The sequence below is a fragment of the Leucoraja erinacea genome, chromosome 5 (genome assembly GCF_028641065.1).
Source record: "Leucoraja erinacea ecotype New England chromosome 5, Leri_hhj_1, whole genome shotgun sequence".
NCBI classification, from domain to species: Eukaryota; Metazoa; Chordata; class Chondrichthyes; order Rajiformes; family Rajidae; genus Leucoraja; species Leucoraja erinaceus.
In genome coordinates, this window is record NC_073381.1 from 22,439,655 (window position 1) to 22,464,876 (window position 25,222).

Below are 25,222 nucleotides of genomic sequence, written 5' to 3' on the forward strand. Positions count from 1 at the left end.
CAGGTAGCTCTGCCGTCATGAGAGATTTATGTTTCGAAGAGATCTTATGAAATAAATAAAATGCATTATAAAAATAATTGTGTCAATAAAAGAAGTTTGGGGCAAGAGAATTTCAAACGTGCAACATCCCCACACAACGTTCAACAATAACATTTATTTATGTTACCTTTGGGCAGATATATAGATAGGAAAGGATTAGAGGTACATGGGCCATATGTGGGAAAATGAGATTGCCAGTCTGAAGAATGGGCCTGACCCGAAACATCACCTACTCCGTTTCTCCAGAGATGCTGCCTGAACAACTGTTACTCCAGCATTTTGTGTACAGAAGATGTGTCAGACAGACCCTTAGAAGTTAATAGATCATATAATCATTGAACCATAGAGCATGGAAACAGGCCCCACTTATCCATGCTGACGAAAATGCCCCCGTCTAATCAAGACCCATTTGAATGCATTTGACCCACATCCCTCTAAACCTTCCCTTTCATATACCCACCATCCATTATGTGAAAGAAATCACCACTCATGTTTCAATTAAATCTTCCCCCTGTATGACCTTTAGTTCTTGCTGTAAAAAGAGCCCATGCATTCACCTTATCTATTCACCTCATGACTTCATACACCTCTATAAGATTATCCCTCGGCCTCTCCGATCCTGAATTAATAGAATCCTAGCCTGCCCATCCTCTCCCTGTAGATCTGGTCCAGAGGTCCTGGGACAATTCTTGTAACTATTTCTGTACTCTTTCCAGCTTAATGGCATCCTTCCTATAGCAAGATGACCAAAACTGAACAGAATACTCAAAGTGCAGCCATATCAATATCTTGTACAACTGTAACATAACACCCAACCTTCATACTAATTTCCCTGACTGATGAAGGCCAGCATGCCATCTTCATTCCCCTAGCAAGCCTTCTTCATTATCCAAGCTACCTGCGATACCACTTTCAATAGACAATAGTGCAGGAGCAGGCCATTCGGCCCTTCGAGCCAGCACCGCCATTCAATGTAATCATGGCTGATCATCCCCAATCAGTACCCCATTCCTGCCTTCTCCCCATACCCCCTGACTCCACTATTTCTAAGAGCCCTATCTAGCTCTCTCTTGAAAGCATCCAGAGAACCTGCCTCCACCGCCCTCTGAGGCAGAGAATTCCACACTCACCACTCTCTGTGAGAAAAAGTATTTCCTCGCCTCCGTTCTAAATGGCTTACTCCTTATTCTTAAACTGTGGCCCCTGGTTCTGGATTCCCCCAACATTGGGAACATGTTTCCACACTAGTGTCCAAGCCCTTAACAATCTTATATGTTTCAATGAGAATCCCTCTCATCCTTCTAAACATCAGAGTGTACAAGCCCAGCTGCTCGTGTTTCTAGCTTCTCTCAACACATATGACAGTACCCCGCCATCAGCGTCCGGGGATTAACCTGTCTTAACCTTCTACACTGCACTCATCCTCAATAGCAACATGGTATGGCCTTCCTCAAATTAGGGGATTGCCAAAACTGCACACAATACTCCAGGTGTGGTCTCACATGGACTGTTTACCCTCTATACAACGCAGAAGGACCTCTTTGCTCCTATATTCGATTCCTCTTGTTATAAAGGCCAACATGCCATTCGCTTTCTTCACTGCCTGCTGAACCTGCATGCTTACTTTCATAGACTGATGTACAAGGACCCCCAGATCCCGTTGTACTTCTCCATTTCCCAGCTTGACACCATTTAGATAGTAATCTGCCTTCCTGTTTTTGTTACCAAAGTGGATAACCTCACATTTATCCACTTTAAACTTCATCTGCCATGCATCTGCCCACTCCCCCAACCTGTCCAAGTCGCCCTGCATTCTCTTAACAACCTCCTCACAGTTCACACTGCCACCCAGCTTTGCGTCATCTGCAAATTTGCTAATGTTACTTTGAATCCCTTCATCCAAATCATTGACCCAGCAGATCAAGATCCCGCTGTAATTCTTCAAAAACATCTTCACTATCTAGTTAGTGTCATCTGCTGACTTACTAATAATGCCTTCTACATTCTCATCCAAATCATTGATGTAGATGACACGCAGCAAGTAGCCCAGCACCAATTCCTGAGGCACAGCACTAGTCACAAGCCTCTAGTTCGATAAAACAACCTTCCACTACCTACCATTAAGCCAATTATGTGCATAGTTAACTAGCTATTCTAGATATCATGTGATCTAACCTTCCAGAGCAGCCCAAGATGTAGAACCTTTTCATGGGCCTTGATGAAGTCCATATAGAATACATCAACTTGCTAGATTGTTTCTGCAAAAGACTATGAAATTTTTGAGACGCTGGCAGAAAACACCGTTAACTATTCCTCATCAACCGTTGTATTTCCAAATGCATGTATAACTCTTCCCTCAGATTCCTCTCCAGTAACCTTCCTACCACATATATTAAGCTTATTAGTCAACAGTTCACAAATTTTTCTTTGCCGCCTTTCTTGAATAGAAACAGAATATTAGCTACCATCCAGTCTTTTGTCACCTCACCCATCTGATAATGATTCATATATGTCAAGCAGGACTCCTGCTCTTCCCACAGCAACCTTGAAGATATCTGATTGAGGCTTGGGAGATTTATTTACCTTCATTTGGTTCAGGATTGCCAACACCTCCGTAACTGTAATAAGAACTGTCCCCAAGACATCAACATTAACTTTCTCAAGATCCCTCTTCTTCATGGCTCTCTTCATAGTAAAAACAGAGGAGAACTATTCATTGAGGACCCTAACAACATCCAGCAGCGCCACACATGGATGACCCCCTTGGATTCTGTGTTGCCCTCTGTTCCAGTTATTATTTTCCCTTACTACGCTTGTAATGATATTGTGACGACGTACCATTTTGACCCTGTAGTGCATCGTACATTGCCAAGGAAACACAAATAAAGCAAAAATAAACAGACGGAACACATTCCAGGAACAGCTCTTAGAATGATCAGCATATTCCAGTCCACTAGTAAAAGTAACAAGGGCCTGAAAAAGGCTAAAGAGCTTGCAGTTTCTTAAAATATAACACATATTTTTTGTTTCTAGTTGTATTCTAGGGAAAGTGAAAAGAACATTTTGCAGAGTGCCTTCACCACAGTTCTCTCAAGCCAAAAATCTTCCATTCAGACACAGCGAACAAGCCTTTACTTTTTACGTCTACAGCAAGGTAAGGAGATCTCCAGTGCACCTGCAGCAACCACATAAATAAAGCCATTGTCTAGACATGAAGCAATGACACTGTCACCCAGAATGTGATTACAGGTATCAGTGAATTCCAGGCATGCAAGACATTTTAAGTCCTAATTTAGGAGAACTCTCATGACTGACAATAAAAGTTGTACTGATCATTCGTGAACAAATATATTCCACATAATGGAAGATAGAAATGTGTCAGTGTTGGAAATCACATTTTTTAATGTTAATATTCTTATCGACAGAGTGTACCTTGAAATTAGAGCTGGTTAATTCAGTAATGAGGTGACGAAGCTGAGTTTCACTCAAAACATGGTTAAAATTTGGAATGCCCTTCTTCAAAAAACTGTTGAGATTAGATTAGTGAGGAAAGATAAGATCTTTTCACGGTGAGTGAATTAAATAGAGGTAAGATATAGATCAATCATGAATTGTGGAAGTTGCTGAATGGGCTAATCCTATCCATTGGCTCCTATCAAATTCAAAGAGCCAATGATTTGTATAATAAAACCCAGGTGCCTTACAAGCTAAGCAAAATTACATCTAAAAACATTCATGTCTCTTCATTAATCTCACAAAGCATACAGATATAAATATATAAAATATTTAAAAAACATATATTGCATCTCATTTTCAGCATCGAGAGATTGTATCTTTGTTGAAAGAATTTTCCGTACCAGTAGTATTTATGACATCATCATGTTTCTGAGTTGCTGCCGTACAGCGCTGGATTCGCTCCTGACCATGGGTGCTGTCTGTACAGAGTTTGTACGTTCTCCCTGTGACTGCGTGGGTTTCCCCCTGGTGATCCAGTTTCATCCCACACTGCAAAGACGTGCAGGTTTATAGGTTAAAAAGTATAAATTGTCTCTAGTGGGCAGGAGGGATAGTGTTTGTGTACAGATCGCTGGTCAGAGCGGACTCGGTGGGCTGAAGGGCCTTTTTCCGCACTTTCTTAAAAGTCTAAAGTAAAGTCCAAAGTCTAAATCAATCATTTCCCAGTCAGACACATTCTCTATGGACTGTTTCTCATGGAACTTCATGCCTCATTATCACATGGTGCAATCTTACTATTGCCAGTAAAGGGCTTGTCCCACTTGGCCGTCATTAGCGCGCCATTTACGCAACCTGCTAGCATGTGGGTAGCGTGTGGGTAGCGCGTGGGTAGCGAGTGGGTAGCGCGGGACGGGCGCGTGGAGGAGTGTGGAGTGGCGTGGAGGAGTGTTGGCTTCGTCCTGCACAAAATCTTCACGTGCCACCGGCCTGCCGCGTAACTGACGGCCAAAGTGGGACAGGCCCAAGAACCTCTAATAGCAGCAGAAGCAGGCAAACAATCGCTGAGCTCGGCCTGGGCCTCACGGCCGTTGTGGATCCGGATCTGCCCCCACTCCTACTCCCAGAGCGGGGCCAAGACGATTGAAGATAGACACAAAATGCTGGAGTAACTCAGTGGGACCGGCAACAGAAGGAATGGATGATGTTTTGGGTCGACACTCTACTTCAGTCTGAAGAAGCGACCCGAAACATCACCCATTGCTTCTCTCCAGAGATGCTGCCGGTCCCGCTGAGTTACTCCTGCATTTTGTGTCCATCTTCAAATGACGTCACACGCTCCAGACGGCTGTGCGGGCGCATGATGACGCGCTCGACCGTTGCGCATAAGTAACTACCGGCCTGTCGTGTAAATGACGGCCAAGTGGGACAGACTCTTTGCTCTGCCACCACCCACAACTGCAAACATCAGTCTTGGACTTCTTTGGCCCCAGGATGCACCAGAACAATGACTGCTTTTCTGAAGTGTAGTTGTTGTAATACAGGAAAGAATAATATTATTTTTAAGTCTAGCAATGATTTATATTTATATAAAAACAGACACTCCCCAACTTATGCAAAAGCTGATTTACACGTTGTTCCGAGGTGCTACAATGTGAACCGCAACAACAGCTACATCAATGGACCATGCAGTGGGTGAAGAAGGACTCACTGGTACACCTTGCGAACCAGAAATGACTTTGGAAGACACGGCTGGAAGTGGCCGGGAGGTGGGCGAGCCAGTGGTGGGTCGACATGTCCATCCGCTATCATCGAAGTCCATTATAATTTGGTCCATTAAAATGAGAGTTGACAGTGCTGCAAATGTTGGAAATACTCAGGAGATCAGGGAGCATCTGAGGAAACTTTAACTCTGTCTTTCACACGTTCCCTGATGTGCTGAATGTTTCCAGCATTATCTGCTTTTCATTGTAAATGAGATTAAACAGCTTCCCTTTCACATTTTTGGGTTGGATAGGTTGTGTTCAGTAGAAAATCCTTTTTATAAACATCCTTCCTTAGTTAAGTAGCAACATTGACTTTCAATAGTAAGTCCAATTGTTAATTAATGAACAAAATAGCCTTTGTAAAATAAAGGGTTAAGGATGAACTGCCGTTTTCAAGAGGTTACTGTAGAAGCAGAGTAGTGAAAATTGTCCAGCAATTTAGGAAAATTCTCACCTCAGGGGAATACTAACACAAATTACATTTTCCAATGTTTTTATTAGACTTAAATGATTTCACCACTTCCTGTATCTGTCTTTGCTTCTTTATGTAATAAATGTTTCAACAATCATAAAATATTGAATAACCAACTTATTTAGTTTAATTTAGTTTAGTTTAGTTTAGTTTAGAGATACAGTGCAGAAACAGGCCCTTTGGCCCGCCGAGTCCGCATCGGCCAGCGATACCCGCACACTAACACTCGGGACTATTTACAATTTTACCAAGCCAATTTACCTGCAAATCTTTGGAGCGTGAGAGGAAACCAGAGCACCCGAAGAAAACGGAGAGAATGTACAAACTCCATACAGACAGCACCCACAGTCAGGATCAAACCCGGGTCCCTGGCGCTATAAGGCAGATTTACCGCAGCATCACCATGCCAACCAATAGATCTGTTCAGATCTATTTAATAAACTAATAGATCTCTAAAAAGCTGTTTTGTCTGTGAAGAATGATCTGAGGTTATGATAGACACTAATGATGTGAAAATGTTTTCCCTTTTCACAACCATACTGTCAAAATGTTGATTGCATTTGCCTAACTCCTTGCATATCTTATTTATGTCAGACTACTGAAACAAATTGCTGATCCCATCAGATTCTTATAACACTGCAATTGTGGGACAGGATCGGGACAAGTTTGGATCAACAATGTTTTATTGCTTCACATATGCAGCAACATGCCTTGTGGTAATCTGTCATGGGATTGAATTTAGCTTGCATGATGTTTGAAAAAAAATTGTGAACCAGGTAGATGCAAATTGACTAGCTGTGGCTGAAACCAATGCACTACTGAAGACTGATGTGCTGGACATTAGGTATAAATAATATCATGTTCGTGATAAGCTGCAGATATTAGTGCTAAATAGACCCAGTGCTCAGAAATGAATTGATTGAGTGCTTGTCAAACAATAACTACCTGGACAATGAGACAACATAAAGCATTGTAGTGTAAGAATGAACTGCAGACACTGGTTTACACTGAAGGTAGACACAACATTCTGGAGTAACTCAGCGGGTCAGGCACCATCTCTGGAGAAAAAGAATAGATGAAGTTTTGGGTCGAGACCCTTTAAGTTCAAGTTCAAGTTCACATTTATAGTCACAAATACCAATTAAGGTACTGTGATATTTGAGTTGCCATACAGCCATACAATAAAAAAGAACACAATGCATGATAAATTTAACATAAACATCCACCACATTGGAATCAACATTCCTCACTGTGATGGAAGGTAATGAAGTCCAGCCATCTTCCTCCTTTGTTCACCCATGGTGGTCGGAGCTTTTGAACCCTCAGCAATGCCTCTGCCGACGGCTCGATGTTAAAATCCTCTTGTCGGGATATTGGAATCTCCGGCGCTGGGACGGATTGGAACAGTCCACGGCATGGAGCTCCCGAGTTGGCCTCTTCTTACCGGAGACCATGGCTTCACGGTGTTAAAGTCCACAGGCCCCGCGATCGGAGCACTTCCACAGCGATCTTCGGCAAAGGATCGCCCGCTCCGCGATGGTAAGTCTGCACCGCGCTTGCAGCTTGAAGCTCCGGGCCGGTCTCCAGGAAAAGCCGCACCAATCCAGTTGTTAGGCCGCAGGGGGGTGGGAGAAAGATCACATCTCGGTCGAGGTAAGTAACTGAAAAAGGTTTTACCACTATTCCCTGCACCCCCACCCCCCATATAAAACATACCGAGAAACATTAAAACATACCTTTTAGACATACTAAAAATAACAAAAAAAAGTCGAAATGACACACAGGCTGTTGGCGTGACTGCCATCGTGGGGCCACCCGGTGATCAATCAGCATATCTTTCATTCATTTGTTCTGTATCTCTCTATAATATATCACCGTCTATATCTCTCGTTTCCCTGTCCCCTGTCTGCAGAAGGGTCTTGACCCGAAACGTCACCTATTTCTCTTCTCCAGAGATACTGCCTGACCGGCTGAGTTACACCAGCATTTTGTGTCTATAAAGCAATATCGCACTTGAACAGGCCATTCGACCCATGATGGCCATGCTGACCAGGATGGCAATTTAAACCACACATCTGTCTGCACATTGTCTAAATCCCTCCATTCAATGCGTTTTCATGCGTTTGCCTGACTGCCTCTAAACTTTGCTATCATATTTGCTTCCACCACTTCCCCTGGCAGGGCATTCCCGACATCAACAACTCTCTGTGTAAAAAACTTGCCTGCTAAATTTTCTTTCACCCTCTCGACTTAAAGCTATGCCCTCTGGTACTTGACGTTTCCAGCAAGAAGAGACTCTATCTACTTTGTCCAAGCCTCCCATCTTTTATAAATTTCTATCAGGTCACTTTTTGACTACAACAAAAGCAATGTAAAAAAAGAATGGCACAAAACCTGAGACGGACTATTTGATATACCTATGACATAGGCAAATGAATCCGAGCTCCAGATGGTTATGTGTCAGCCTCAAACAAAACCTCACTTGACCTGAACATATGACATTCCCATAACATAACCGGAACATTAATCTCATGTAACCTTAAGCAGAAGATATTTTCAGAAAATACCCTCACTGCCTCAGGCACCCACTTGCTGACCTCTTTTCCTTTTCCTTATCTGTTCTTTCCATCACAGTGTCTACCAGGCCAAATCCCGACTCAAAACTAATAATATTAGGAATATCAGAACAAAGCCTAAAACTTACAACGCCAAAGAAACTTCCTTGATTATAGTATAATAACTGGGAAAAAATTGATATTAAAATTTTGGAAAGATCCTATAACCCCCACAATTAAAATGTGGATTATGGAGATGTCGGAGACCTTACATTTGGAAAGAACTAGACTTGTCTTAATTGACAAACAAGAATTATTTGCTAGAATATGGTCTCCATTTATTGATTTTTTGAAAGGGTAACCTGGTCCGGCACGGTAGTCTGACTGAAGCTCGAACTCAGGATTAGATAAATAATTATGTTTTATAATCTACGGACATATCTCCAAAGTTGTATTATCGGTAAATTATTCTATTCTTTTTTATCATGTCTTTTTTTTTTCTTTTTCTCACTTCCTATCTATAAAAAAACCCAAATAGAAGCAGTTAATATACATTTGTTAAATGAGGACCACTATTACTTTGATAGTTGGAATCCCATCCATCAACAATATGTATTTGATATACAAAATGTGTTTTGATTATATGTACCTGTTTCTAATAAAAATATTATTTATAAAAAAGCAATGTCTACCAGGTCACTCTCCTGCATCTCCTAACTTCCAAGAGGTTAATGTTGCACAATGCTTTTTTTTTAACCAAAAATAATTTAATCGATTATGAAAAATCGATATTTACAGTACACAATAAAACAAAACAAAACCCACCACCATAATACATCAAACAAATATACTAAATGAACTATTTTATAACTATATTACAATCCCCATCGAGGATGACTTCCACTTCACACGGTGTCCAGCAGAACTGGAAATCCCCCAGGGCACCCGTGGACAATGCGTAGTTCCTTCTCAAGCACCACCCAGGTGCGGACGTAACCCCGGAAAGAGCACACCGCTTTGCAAGGAACTGTGTGACGGTGCATCACACTGTGGGAGGGGCAGTACAAGGGAGTGCTGCACTGTTTTTGTTTCATCTTTTCTTTCCGAAAAATAATTTTAATCAACTATTTATGATAAAATTTACAGTATGAAATAAATCAAAACAAAATCCATCACCATAATACAAGTCAAACAAATATACTAAATAAACTACTATACAACTCCATCACAATCCTTATTGAGGATGCATTCCACCCCCACGGTGCCGAGCGGTTCCGGAAATCCCCCAGGGTGCCCGTGGACAGCGTGTGGGAGTGCTGCACTGGAGGAGGCTAGTGCTGAAGAAGTGTTGCTATGTGGGAGGGGCAGTATCAAGGGAGAACAGCACTGTGGGAGGGGTAGTTCAGTTTAATGTAGACTCGTGGGTGAGTCCACAAGACCAGCGATCCCCGTACACTAGCACTATCCAACACACGAGGGACAATTTACAACTGAAGCCAATTAACCTACAAGCTTGTACGTCTTTGGAGTGTGGGAGGAAACCAGAGCACACAGAGAAAACTCACGCGATCAAAACCCACGCGAACGTACAAACTCAATAAAGACAGCACCCGCAGTCAGGATCAAACCCACGTGCCTGGCACTGTAAGGCAGCAAGTCTACCACTGTGCCACCATGCCGCCCCTTATGATTTTCTACCTGTAGTGCTATGGAAATGCTGAATTGCGGGATGGCAGTGCCAAGACAGCAGAGTGCTATGGAAAGAACTGTACTGACAGAGAGTCACGCCATGGGATGGGCAGTGTCAAGGGAGCTTGACACTGAGGGGAGGAGTGGTACAAAGAAAGCGCCGGGAGGAGTAACACTGAGAGAGAACCTATTGTGGGATAATAACTCATAAGCACCTGTCATTTTGGGAAAGGGAGGCACTGATTGCCCAAAGGGCTGTAGGTACACCCTTCAGACAGCGGATGGGAGAAACGAGATCCAGCCACACCGGATGGAGTGTTGCAGAGGTCTGTATTAAATACCCACCACCAAGGGTTTGAACACGCTAGAGGCAGGAAACATGTTCCCAATGTTGGGGGAGTCCAGAACCAGAGGCCACAGTTTAAGAATAAGGAGTAAGCCATTTAGAACGGAGACGAGGAAACACTTTTTCTCACAGAGAGTGGTGAGTCTGTAGAATTCTCTGCCAGAGGGCAGTGGAGGCAGGTTCTCTGGATGCTTTCAAGAGAGAGCGAGATAGGGCTCTTAAAAATAGTGGAGTCAAGGGATATGGGGAGAAGGCAGGAACGGGGTACTGATTGGGGATGATCAGCCAAGATCACATTGAATGGCGGTGCTGGCTCGAAGGGCCGAATGGCCTTCTCCTGCACCTATTGTCTATTGTCTATTGCCCTAGCGACCTTCCAGCAGTGAGTTTAGTATGCACCTGTATGGGGGCAGATTACAAGGCAGATCACAATGACCAGACTGTCCGAGTTTACTCTATCCCCTTCCTCTGACAGTTCAGTTCATTGACCCACCAGCCTCTTTGTGCATAACCTGCCCATCAAATCTCCTTTAAATCTTTTCCTTCTCATCATGGGCATTTGAAACATAGAAACATAGAAAATAGGTGCAGGAGTAGGCCGTTCGGCCCTTTGAGCCTGCACCGCCATTCAATATGATAATGGCTGATCATCCAACTCAGTATCCTGTACCTGCTTTCTCTCCATACCCCCTGATCCCTTTAGCCACAAGGGCCACATCTAACTCCCTCTTAAATATAGCCAATGAACTGGCATCAACTACATTCTGTGGCAGAGAATTCCAGAGATTCACCACTCTCTGTGTAAAAAATGTTTTTCTCATCTCAGTCCTAAAAGATTTCCCCTTTATCCTGAAACTGTGACCCCTTGTTCTGGACTTCCCAAACATCGGGAACAATCTTCCTGCATCTAGCCTGTCCAACCCCTTAAGAATTTTGTAAGTTTCTATAAGATCCCCCCTCAATCTTCTAAATTCTAGCGAGTACAATCAGAGTCTATCCAGTCTTTCTTCATATGAAAGTCCTGACATCCCAGGAATCAGTCTGGCGAACCTTCTCTGCACTCCCTCTAAGGGAAGAATGCCCTTCCTCAGATTAGGAGACCAAAACTGTACGCAATACTCCACGTGTGGTCTCACCAAGACACTGTACAACTGCAGTAGAACCTCCCTGCTCTTATACTCAAATCCGTTTGCTATGAATGCTAACATACCATTTGCTTTCTTCACTGCCTGCTACACCTGCATGCCTACTTTCAATGACTGGTGTACCATGACACCCAAGTCTCGTTGCATCTCCCCTTTTCCTAATTGGCCACCACTCAGATAATAGTATACTTTCCTGTTTTTGCCACCTCACATTGGCCACCATTCAGGTATCCTAAACCTAGCCTATTCGTGTAACTGTTCAAATATCTTTTAAATATTGTGATAGTGTATTGTGATAGGAGGAGGAATGTTGGAGATGGGAGACAGGTTCATCACTGGGAGGCAGAAGTCTGAAGGGGGATCTCGGCCCAAAACGTCACCTATCCCTGTTCTCCAGAGATGCTGCCTGACCTGATGAGATACTCCAGCACTTTACATCCTCACAATATAATGTTTAAGTGACATGTGCCTGAACAGGAAAGATTTAGAGGGATATGGGTCAAATGCAGGCTAATTGAACAAGCTGAGGGAGGTTGGCATGGAGTAGCGGGGCAGAATTGCCTTCTTTTGTGTTACGTAACTCTGTGATTTTATGATTTTAATGCTTGTTAATAATTAAATACGTCATTGGCCTAGGGTCAGATCGCTAGCTTAAGGCTGCATGCATCACCTGAGTGATAACTGGAAGGGCAGCGTTGCATGGATTTCCTGTGAGTGAGTTAATTATCCACAAAGGATCAGCCTCAGGAGCTATTGTGTGTTCTCTTCAGAGATCAGAATTTCCCTTGTAATATGTAATGAATACAACAGTGGACATGTCTGTTTAGTCATGGGGGTAGTCAGGCAGGATATCTCCCCCACACACTTTGATAACTGTCATCGCCAAGTTAGTTCCACATACTCCACAAAAACTAATCTTCAAATTGTTTTATTATTTTGTCTGTTATTGATTTAAGAGCCACAGGTATGTTACTTATGAAGTATGTAGAAACAAGGAATTGCAGATGTTGGTTTATACCAAAGATAGACATAAAGTGCTGGAGTAACTCAGTGGGTCAGACAGCATCGCTGGAGAAAAAGGATGGGTGACTTTTCGGGTCGGGACCCGTCTTCAGACTCAGGAGTCTTCTTCAGGAGTCTGAAAAGTCTGAAAAGTCACCCATCCTTTAGCTCCAGAAATGCTGCCTGACTTGCTGAGTTACTGCAGCACTTTGTGTCTATCTAATGCCCCTGTCCCACTTAGGAAACCTGAACGGAAACCTCTGGAGACTTTGCGCCCCACCCAAGGTTTCCGTGCGGTTCCCGGAGGTTTTTGTCAGTCTCCCTACCTGCATCCACTACCTGCAACCTCCGGCAACCACCTGCAACCTCCGGGAACCGCTCGGAAACCTTGGGTGGGGCGCAAAGTCTCCAGAGGTTTCCGTTCAGGTTTCCTAAGTGGGACAGGGGCATTACTTACCAGGAATATCGGTAAAATCCTCAAAAAAGGTACAATATTGACTTGTATCCAATGTTCTTCCCAAATACCCGTTGACCCCCACAGCATATTTATGATTCATTCTATACTGTCAGATGGCTGCTTTCAATAGACGTCATTCTCCCTTGGGGCTTCACTAGTTTTGAAACCATTGAGTATTTTACAGAATAATAAGGTTTGTTCATAATTCCTGATTACAGAGTTTAGTTTAGTTTGGAGAAACAGCATGGAAACAAGTCTTTCGGCCCATTGAGTCCACACCAACCATCAATTTCCCATTCACACTAGGTCTATGCCATCCAATATTCTCATCCACTACACATAAGGGGCAATTTTTTTACAGAGACCAATTACCCCACAAACCTGTACATCTTTAGGATGTGGGAGGAAACCGGAGCACCTGGAGGAAGTCCACGCAGTCACAGGGAGAACGTGCATGTACCACACGGAGAGGAATCATTGGGCTGATTAGCAAGTTTGCAGATCATCCTCAAGATCAGTGCTCCAAGAACACATTTGTGGTCAATCCTGCGCCTTTCATATTTCAACACTCAAATTAACAAAATTATTGATTACCTCACAATCTGTTGGTTAGAGCTTGAATCTTCCACTGCCAGTACAGTAATACTCAATGCACAATCCTTTTGCTATTTTGACTGCATCTACCATGCTATGCATACTTTGTGGTTAATAACCTGTTGTTACGATTCAATATATTTTAATTTTCTGTGTAAAGAATAAAGTCCATCTCAAACATTTGTTTACAACCTAAGCTGTATGATTATTTTACATGTGACTAAACAAAGTCCCACATGGAAGGTTGGTCCAAAAAAGTTAGAGCCCATTAGTGGAGGCAGGTTCGATTTTATCATTTAAAAATAAATTGGATAGGTGTATGGACGGGAAAGGAATGGAGGGTTATGGTCTGAGTGCAGGTAGATGGGACTAGGGGAAAATAAGTGTTCGGCACGGACTTGAAGGGCCAAGATGGCCTGTTTTCCGTGTTGTAATTGTTATATGGTTATATGTTATATGGTTATATGGATCGAAAGCAAATTGACAAACAGGATCTAAAATTGGCTTGGAACAATCAGAGATGGCAACGGTTTGCTTTGTGATTGGAAGTCTGCGAGCAATGTGTACCTCGATGTTTGGTTGTACACTCACCACAGGTCCCAATCTCTACTATTTTTTTAATATATTTACAACTTGGATTTTAATGTTGGAAGAATAATTACTAATTTTGCAGATAGTAGAAAAATTACAAGGTTGGGGAGAATAGTCTTTGGTACAGAAAACTACAGATAGCAAATTCGGCAGATGGAAAATAATCCCGATAAGTGATGTATTTAGGGAGATCAAATACATCTAGAATGTACACAATGAATGGTTGGTCCATAGAGACGCACCTAGACAAGATGGAAAAGAAAGTCAGGACATTGAGTACAGGCAAACACAAAGTGTTGGAAGAATTTAATGTAGACAAAAATGCTGGAGAAACTCAGCGGATGAGGCAGCATCTATGGAGCAAAGGAAATAGACGACGTTTCGGGTAGAGACCCATCTTCAGACTGATGTGGGGAAGGGGGGGAACGGGAAGAAGAGAAAAGGGTGGAGATGGTGGGCTGTGGGAGAGCTGGGAAGGGGAGGGGAAAGAGTGAGAAAGCAGGGACTACCTAAAATTGGACAAGTCAATGTTCATTCCACTAGAGTGTAAACTACCCAAGCAAAATATGAGGTGCTGCTCCTCCAATTTATGTAGGGCCTCACTCTGGCCTTGGAGGAGGCCCAGGACAGAAAGTTCGGATTTGGGATGGGAGGGGGAGTTGAAGTGCTGAGCAACCGTGAGATCAGGTTGGTTATTACGAACCGAGCGGAGGTGATGGGAGAAGCGATCGCCAAGCCTACGCTTGGTCTCACCGATGTAGAGCACCTAGAGCAGCGGATGCAATAGATGAGGTTTGGGGATTTGCAGGTGAACCTCTGCCGCACCTGGAAAGACTGCTTCGGTCCTTGGATGGAGTCATGGGGGGAGGTAAAGCGACAAGTGTAGCATTTCCTGTGGTTGCAAGGGAAAGTGCCAGGAGAGGGGGTGGTTTGGGTGGGAAGGGACAAATTGACCAGGGAGTTACAGAGGGAGCGGTCTCTGTGGAAAGCCGAAAGGGGAGGAGATGGGAAGATGTGGCCAGTGGTGGGATCCCATTGGAGGTGGCAAAATGTCGGAGGATTATCTGTTGTATGTGACGGCTGGTCGGGTGGAAGGTGAGGACAAGGGGGACTCTGCCCTTGTTACAAGTGGAGGGATGGGGAGTGAGAGCAGAGTTACGGGGTATAGAAGAGACCCTGGTGAGAGCCTCATCTATAGTAGAAGAGGGGAACCCCCGTTCCCTGAAGAATGAGGACATCTACGATGCCCTGGTTTGGAACACCTCATCCTGGGTGCAGATGCGGTGTAGACGGAGGAATTGGGAGTAGGGGATGGAGTCCTTACAGGAGCAGGGTGGGAAGAAGTGTAGTCCAGATAGCCATGGGAGTCAGAGGGTTTATAGTAGATGTCAGTCAGTAGTCTGTCACCTGCGATGGAGATAGTGAGGTCTAGAAATGGTAGGGTGATGTTGGAAATGGTCCAGGTGTATTTGAGTGCTGGATGGAAGTTAGTGGTGAAATGGATGAAGTCAGTGAGTTGTGTGTGGGTGCAGGAGGTAGCACCAAAGCAGTCGTCAATGTAGCGGAGGTAGAGTTCGGGGATAGGGCCACGGTACGCCACGAACAAAGATTTAATAAATCAGACAGCAACTGAAGGGGAGATGGACATTTTAGGCCGGTCTCTTCTTTCAGACTGATAGGAGAAGGGGGGGGTGGAAAGCTGGAAATAGAAGTGAGGACGATACAAAGCCTAACAAATGAAGGATGGATACAAGTGGGTGGAGTATGTGATAAATGGCTCGATGTAAAGAGGAGGCAAAAGGGCTTCAGATAAGGAGAGGACTGAAATATAAAGCCGGAGAAAAGGATATGGGTGGAAGGAGACAGGGGAGAGGAAAGAGGGGTGATAAGCTGGAAATGGGGGAATCAGGGATTGGGGATGAGCGTACAGAGGGAAAAGGATCACAGGTATCCACACTTCAAAAAATGTACAGGTATGTAGGTAAATGTAAAAATTGTCCCTAGTGTGTGTAGGAGAGTGTTAATATGCGGGGATCGCTGGGAGCTCCGGCTATAGGAAATAGGCCCCAAGAAGGGCCTATTTCTGTGCAATTTCTTTAAACGAAACTAAACTAAAGGTATCACCCGTCTGCCAATTTAGCCCCCACCGCCCCTCATCTGTATTTACCTATCACTTGTCAGGCTTTGCCCCACCCCCCTCTCTTTTCCAGCTTTCTCCTTCCTACTCCAATCAGTGAAGAAGGATCTGGACCCAAGGAGTCCTCTGTCCATCTCCTCCACGGAAGCTGCCTGATCTACCGAGTTCCTTTGTGCTTTGCTCTGGTTCCCAGCATCTGCAGCCTCCTGTGTCTCCGTTGAGTACAGGTTGGCTATCATGTTAAAATGATTAAAACAATCTTTGGTGAGCGTACACTTGGAGAATTGTGCAAATTTCTGATATCCAATGATGCCGTTAAGCTACGGAGATTGCAGAAAATATCACAAGGATGTAGCAGGAAATGGAGGGAATGAGTTATCGGGATAGAGGATGTAAGTATTTTCCCTGTAGTGAAATAAACTGAGGGGTGATCCTGTAGAGGTTTATAAAATCGTGGGGGGCATAGATATGGTAGATGATCACAGTATTTTTCTCATGGTAGGGGAGTCTAGAACTACAGGGCATAGATTTAAGGAGAAAGATTTAACGATTACCCAAAGGGCAACTTTTCCACGCAGACAGTGTGGTTATATGGAAAGAGTCCACAGAGAAAGCAATAGAAGCCAGTACATATACAATGTTTGAAATATATTTAGACAAGCACATGAATGGAAAAAGTATGGAGGAATATGTGCCAAATGAAGGCAAATATTTCTAGTTTATGCCTTGATTGGCATGGAATGAGTTAGGTCAAAAAGCCTGGGTCCAAGTAGATCATGATGGAGTGAGAACATCATGATGGTAAAGTGGACAATTAGGTATTTTAGAAAAATGAGTTCTCGTATATCTTGTTTGCATGGTGAAACTAAATGGAGAGGGTGTACAAAAAATCATGAGAATTATGTACTTAGCTTGGCCAATATAATCATTAATTCATATTCATATGAGAAAAATATAAAAATGTCATATTCACGATAAGTTTCCATTCAGAATAAAATAAATTGTACAGTATGAGGAAATGATCATTATTGTAGAAAACAAATATTTATAGTCACTGGAGGCAATAACAAATTAAAAGTTTTACAGCAACTCCTGTACACATAAGTTGATCTTCACCCTGAAGGGCCTGATCCACTTGGTGATTTTTTTCGGCGATTGCCGGCGTCATTGACTGACGTATCAGGGTTGCCGAAAGATTTTGAACATTTCAAAATCTAGCGGCGACAGAAAAATGTTGCGAAACTTGAGGAAACACCGTGTGTCAATACGTCATCAAGCCGCGTCACGCCGCAATGTTTTCGGTGACCTGATTCGTCAGGTAATGATGCTGGCAGTCCCGAAAAAGAGAACCGTTACAGAAAATGCATTTTACAACCAGAGAAAATGCTCAGCACTTTCAAGTTTTAACACCACGTTCAAGTTGGAAATTCCTTTTATACCCATCAACCAATGAATCATTCACAATTTAAAATTAAAATATTTTGGGATGGTTACTAGAAAGATAAAAACACCATAAATGGTTCAAATGGTACAGAGGAGATTCTGTATAAATTTTATTTTTAGCTTTAGAAATACAGCGTGGAAACAGGCCTTTCGGCCCACCGAGCATATATTTCTCCTTATACATGTTATTTGGTACATATACTAACTTGGAATGCACCTTATAAACTGGATGAATAGATATTCAGTTTCTACTCAAAACACTTACAAGCCTCTGGCAGAATCTCTGGAGAGAAGGAATGGGTGACGTTTCGGGTTGAGACGCTTCATCAGACCTGAAACGTCACCCATTCCTTCTCTCCAGAGTTGCTGCCTGTTCCGTTGAGTTACTACAGCATTTTGTGTCTACCTTTGATTTAAACCAGCATCTGCAGTTCTTTCCTACACACTTACAAGCCTCTTATGGTTGGCAAGTCGTACTGCTAAATAATTCCTCAGGCTATATTTTGAAGACAAGGCCTTTGGTAGTTAGCACCTGTTTTCTCTCCACCTGTTGTTTAGTGACCTTGTTCTTTCATTCTTATGGGAACATTAATTATTAATTTTCTTTGCACACCATGTACTGGACACGTTCCAGTCTTTTGGACAATTATTTTTTTGTGAGGATTTAATGCACAAAACACCTCTGTTTTATTTAAAAGGAAGGATTTAATCCATCTTGGAAGCGGCAAGAAAACTTCAAAATAAAGCACCAAATTGAAAAATGAGTTTGAGTTACAACATATAATACTATCTTGCCTTTAGGTATAATGTTTGGAACTGACAACGCAGAGCGAAAATCACCCTGGATCAGTACTTCGAATTATGATATAACACCCATTACAATACTTGGGTGCATGAACGGCCCAATGTTCAGTTCAAAGTGACTAGGTTTCTATGTTTCAGACAAGATAGAGAAGGGGAGGGGCGGGGGGAATAAGGTGGGGGAGACGCTTTACCAATCAGGGAGAATGTCACGATGGTACTTAGAGAGGACATACTGAAGGGTATGTCTATTGAGCTGTTATGGATGGAGCTAAAAAATAAGAAAGGAGCTATTACACTAATGGGATTATATTATAGGCCACCCAATGGCCAGTGGGAGATAGAGGATCAGGTATGTAGACAGATTATGGTAGGATGCAAGCACCACAGAGTTACTCAGAGCAAGTAGATGTTGGGGAATGGTACTTTCTGCCATTCTAGATGTTGGGGAATGGTACTTAATTGGGGCAAAGCAGATGACAATGTCATTAGGCAGGAGCTAAGGAGGGTAGATTGGGAGCAGTTGTTATTGAATGAATCGACAGATGACATGTGGGAGTAATTTAAAGGCCAGTTGATCAAGGTGAAGGATCAGAATATTTCAGTAAGGGGGAGGGAAAAAGACAGCAAGGTAGGTGAACTGTGGATGAACAGGGAAGTTGTAAACCTGGGTATGACATCCAAGGGACATCCACCGCACCGTCCATCACAGTGACAGACCAGTGTTCAATGGCATCGACTCCATAACTGTCTCCCTGCCTGCCATTCCTTTGAAACTTGCTGATCATAACCTCCACTTTGTCATCAACCCTTCTATTTGCTGACCTACTGCTCTGGTTCCCATCCATCTGCCATTCTAGTTTAAACCCTTCCGAGTAACCTGCAAGGATCATGGCGCCCCTCCAGTTCAGGTGCAACCTGTTCCTTGTGCACAGAGATCCCAATAGTCCAGGTTTTGGCCACCCTGCTCCTGGAAACATGCCCTTAAGCTGGAATGAATTAAGAAAACATTTACGAGGATGTTGCTGGGACGTGAAGATCTGAACTATCGGAATAGGTTCGACAGGCTAGGACTTTATTCTTTGATGCATAGGAGACTGAGGACGATAGTAGTGAGGTCTATAAAATCATAAGGGGCACAGATCAAGTTAATGCCCACTACTTTTTTTTCCAGAGTGGCACAGTGGTGCAGCTAGTAAAGCTGCTACCTCACAGTGACAGAGACTCGGGTTCAATCCTGATCTCAGTGCTGTCTGTAAGGAGTTTGCATATTCTCCCTGTGACCACATCTGTGCTCGTTTCCTCCCATATACCAAAGACATGTGGTTTTGTTGGTTAATCGACCACTGTACAATTGTCTCTAGTGGAATAACATAGAACTAGTCTGATCAGATGACCAATGGTCAGCATGGACCTGGTGGGCCGAAGGGCCTGTTTCCATTCTGTATCTCTAAACATAACGAAAGATTTAAGATGAGAGGGGAAAGAGTTAGTAGGAACCTGAGGGGCAATTTTTTCACAGAGGGTGGTGGGTATATACAATGTGCTGCCAGGAAGTAATTGAAGCAGGAACAATAACAATATTTAATATACATTTGGACAGATAAATGCATAAGAAATGTTTAGAAGAATATGGATCAAATGTGGACAAATAGAACAGGCATCTTGGTCAACATGGACGAGATTGGCCAAGGGGCTTGCTTCTGTGGTATCTTGTCTACAGTACCTGCCTACCCCTTCTGTGTCTCTTGCTGGTCATCCAACTACTGATCATTTACACAGAAGGTTCAATAACCTCCCATCTATGATGCTCTCAGCATCACCTCATATTGAATTTCACAACCATGTTCACTGATATTTTCTGTAATAGTCATCTATTTGTGAAACTGATTCAGTTTGTTTGTGTTTGAGACATCAAGTCTCCCCTGGCAAGTACGTCATTCTCTTCTGCATTGTGCAACTCTCACATTATTTTGTTCCCATTAACAATCGACCAAATGACTTTGTTTACAGCATATCCCCACGGTTAACCTAGTTCACCTTATCAGAGACATCACCCTCCCGACTCTCCCGACTCTCCCCGCAGTTTATTCAATTCAATTTGCTTCTTTTGTCTTCTTACCGGTTTTGACAAAGAGTTTTCAACCTGAAAGGTTGAGTCTGTTTCTCTTCCTACCCTGCTGAATATTTCCAGCATTTTCTGTTTTTATTCCATACTATACTTGCATTATTTTTCTTGAAGTCATTGTTGTCTACCATTCAAATTATTGTTTTTGTTCTTTGTAAATGTTACACAGTGGCTAATATGGCTTATCTGAGAAAATATTGCTTGAAGAACAATTTATATGATCCTAAACATATACCTCTTTAAATGTCCTGTCCCAACTGTAACTTGTTATTTTTCAATAGAAGACAGATCACTATCGAAGGGATCTACAAGAGTCGCTGCCTCAAAAAGGGGCCAGCATCATCAAACATCCACCACCCACCAACCTGGAATCACTTGCATTTCACTCCTGCCATCGGAAAGAAGGTATAGGAGCCTGAAAACTGTAATGACCAGGTTCAGGGGCAGCTTCTTCCCTACAACCAACACACAACAACCTCCAAGTAGAGTCTGAACTATATAGATTTGGGGGTATTATTTTTGACTTTGCATTATTATCTATATTACTAAAAGTCTGATCTTGACCACTTCCTGTTGTTCTGTATACCGATTGAAGAAAAAACGCTGCCACTTGCGGCTGTAATTTTTGGCCATTTTACTCAGAGTCCCCTTCCGCTGCGCAGGACAATAGGATTTTTCCCATTGATGAAAAGTAAAAGAGTTATTAGTATTTAAAAAATGTCGAGATTCTCTCTCCTGAAGGCCACGCCCCTTCCAGAGGGACTATAATACCCAGAAGTGTGGAGGTGCTTCAGTACTCTGCAAGATGGCGGAACGACAGGTCGCAATTCTCAGTCTGAGCTGTGAATAACACTGAACACATGTCTACTAAACTGTGAGTGGTTTTACTGACCTGTCAGGGCTCTTAATGTGGTTTGAAAATGCAAAAGTGTGTTTTGGTTTGAAAATGCTAAAGCAAGCTGTGTTGCCTTTGGTTTTGAAAGTGCTAAAGCTAGCTGCCTTGCCTTTGGTTTTGAAAGTGTTAGCGCGAGCTGCCTTGCCTAATTAGAGCTGCCTTGCCTTCTATATAATTAAAAGTCAAATCTTGATCACTTCCTGTTTGCGCTTTATATTGATTTTAGAAAAAAAACAGTGTCTTACTTAGACCCCCCCCCCCCCCCCCCCCCCCCCCCCCCCCCCCCCCCCCCCCCCCCCCCCCCCCCCCCCCCCCCCCCCCCCCCCCCCCCCCCCGCCGCGCTCACCAGGTTCTGAGGATTTTTTTCCATTGATTAAAAATAAAATGTGGAGGTGCCTCAGTTCTCTGCAAGTTGGGGGAGCGAGAGGTCGCAATTCTCACTCTGTGCTGTGAATAACACTGAACACATGTCTACTAAACTTAATGGTTTTACTGACCTGTCGGTGCCCTTAATGTGGTTTGAAAATGTAAAAGTGTGTTTTGGTTTCTTCTTTCTTGTGTCCGTCCATCTTTTATATCACGTCTTTCCGGTCAGTCAGTGACGGTTGACGGTCGGTGGTTGCCGAATTGGCTACTTCAGTCAGTCACTGTGGTACAGTTTCTGTCGTCTGCAATTCCCGGGATGCGCCACGTGGAGGCATCTGCTTGAATAACTGTTTTGGTTTGAAAGTGCTAAAGCGAGCTGCCTTGCCTAATTAGAGCGGCCTTTGGTTTTGAAAGTGCTAAAGCGAGCTGCCTTGCCTTTGGTTTTGAAAGTGCTAAAGCGAGCTGCCTTGCCTAATTAGAGTGGCCTTGCCTAATTAGAGCTGCCTTGCCTTCTATATAATAAAAATTCTAATCTTGACCACTTCCTGTTTGCGCTTTATATTGATTTTAGAAAAAACGCTACCACGTAAGGCTGTGATTTTTGGCCATCTTAGTCCCCTTCCGCTCATCAGGTGCCAAGGATTTTTCCCATTGCTGAAAAATAAAATAGTTATTAGTGTTTAAAAAATGTTGAGATTCTCTCTCCTGTCAATCACGCCCCTTCTCGTGGGGGGGGGAGGGACTATAAAACTCAGAAGGGTGGGCAAGGCTCAGTCTCTGCAAGATGGGGGAGGGAGAGGTCACGACTCGCTGTCTTTAGTGGCCTTGCACCCTGCTTGAAATGGTATAAAACTGCACTTGAATTTGGTGCCCTTGTACCCTGCTTGAAATGGAATTTCAAGGAATAGCCGTGAGTAAACTGCAAGCAAACCAGCCGTGAGTGAGTGAGCTGCTAGCACAACAGGCTTGAGTGACTGAGCCGCCAGCCCAATAATCCATTCGGCCCACAATGTCCATTCTAGCCCTCTGGAAAACAGTCCCTTCAGCGCACAACACCAATACTAGCGCTCCAGAAAACCCCCCACCCACCACTGGCCACCAATATTGGAATTGGTGGAGAGGTGGAATATTGCGTTGGGGAACCAGCTGTCCCATGTGATGCTGGGACCTCACGGGTCCCACTTAGTCTAGTTGTTCATATATATGTGTATGTGTGTGCATGTGTGTACTGAACATTAAAAAAAAATTGCGAGTATTACAGAGTATTATGTTTACATATCTGCTGTGCTGCTGCAAGTAAGAATGTAACTGTTCCGTTTCGGGACATTTGACAATAAAACACTCTTGACTCTTAACTAAAGAAGTTTATCTTCTATTCAATTGCCTTAAAATGAATGAGCACCTCAGCTTCAAAGGTAACATTATTGCATGATGCTGGATGCATTTAAATTCCAAAATGAGTGCAACAAAAACTGCCTCACAGACCACCTGTGTAGATAAGATTATTACCTCCAACAATGTGCAAATGGTTCAAGCCTGAACATGCACTGAAGGAAAGCTGTTTATAAAAATCTCCATGTGTTAGTGACATGGATAGTTATTACAGACAGCTTTCATTGCAAGTGACCAGGCTTGTTGACAGAAATCCAGGTGTCAGATGAGTAGCATGCAGTCCCTTTCATCGCCTCAGGCATGCAGGTTAATATGCAGTGTTCCATAGCAGTTGGATAGAACATTCTTTCACAGTTTAGTGTACTTCAAAGGAAGAATAAAGACACTACCTGAAATATCAAGAAAGCAAATAAAAACAGTGAAACATTCAAGGGAACAGAATGTGACGAGGCTGTCCAATCTCACTAAGGAGGGGGGGGGGGGGGGGAGTCCCGCTTTTGCATCCACTTCCTACACAATGTGGGAGGAAACCAGGGCACATGGAGGATCCCATGTGATCACTGGGAGAACGTGCAAATACCACACAGACAGCATCTGAGGTCAGGATTGAATCCCGGTCTCCGTGCTGTCTCTGTCTCAGCTCCACCAGCTATACCACTATGCCATCTTCAGGGTAGACAGTCAGTACCTTTTTCCCAAGGTACAAATGTCCAACATTAGATAGCATAGCTATAAGGTGATAGGGAGAAAGTTTAATGGAGATGTGCGGGATTTTTTTTACACAGTGAGTGATGGGGGCCTGGAACGCACTGTCTGGGGTGGTGGTGGAGGTAGATGCAGTGGTGGTGTTTGGGAGGCTTTTGGATAGGCACATCGAAGTGCAGGGAATAGAGGGATATGAATCATTCTTAGGCAGATGAGATCCGTTTAACTAGACATCAATTTTGGCACAAACATTGTGAGCCAAAGGGCCAGTTCCCGTGTCATTCTGTTCTATTTTGTATGTTCCAATATTATGTGATTACTAAGTTGTAATTCTTTTTAGATTTGAACTGTATAAGCCTTACAGACATTTATGTTCAGTTTCAAATTAGACTCTGACCACAGACTCTGCCCATTCTGGTATGTGCAAATCATTGGTTTTGCAACAGGTAATTTTGAATCTTGGTTGGAAATTGATCACTTTCTTGATTCTTTTCCAAAATCTGGATTGTTCATCGAAGACCGAGGGTTGTGGTGGAAGATAAATATTCTAGCTGGAGATTTGTGATCAGTGGAGTTCAGCAGGGACCTATGCTGAGACCTTTGCTGTTTGTGATATAGATTACTTAGACATTAAAATAGATGGGTTAGTGAGTAAGTTTGCTGATGACAACAAAATTGGAGGAGTTGCAGACAGAGGAATGCTGTCAGAAGATATAGCGGGATATAGATCAGCAGCAGAACTAGGTGGGGAAATGGCAGATGGACTTTAATCGAATCAAGTGTGAGGATATGCACTTTGGGAGGTTAAATATAGAGAATAGTGGGGGTCTGGAGCGCATTTTCAGGGAAGGAGGTGGAGGCAGATACGATAGTGGTATTTAATAGGCTTTTAGATAGGCACATGAAAGTGCAGGGAATAGAGGGATGAGATCAGTTTAACTAGGCATCATGTTCAGCACAAACATTATGTTTCTTGCACTGTATTGTTCTTTATCCAAAATATTTTAGAAATTTGTTTCTACACGAGCCATTTTTCTGAATTTCATATTAGTGATAAATGCCATTTCACCAAACCTACATCTCAGCCAACTTCACTGCAAGTACAATGTCAGATAACACCCAAATTGTGATTGCTTTGGATCCATCAAAAAACGCTTCCATAATAACAGAGTATTTTTTTAAATGACCCAAGAGCCTTCACTTAATCCACAGTTGTAAACAGCAACCTCTAGAGATCAGTAGTGGT

The 25,222-nt window shown here is 43.2% G+C and overlaps 1 long non-coding RNA gene across 1 annotated transcript in view; it reads left to right on the forward strand.

Moving 5' to 3' along the window:
• The first annotated feature begins 1,583 nt into the window (after nt 1-1,583).
• The window catches only part of LOC129697044 (uncharacterized), an 86,823-nt gene continuing 63,184 nt past the window's right edge, over nt 1,584-25,222 (forward strand). Inside the window, exon 1 of the long non-coding RNA XR_008723440.1 lies at nt 1,584-3,193. This is a non-coding gene — a long non-coding RNA (uncharacterized LOC129697044). The remainder of the gene's footprint in view (nt 3,194-25,222) is intronic.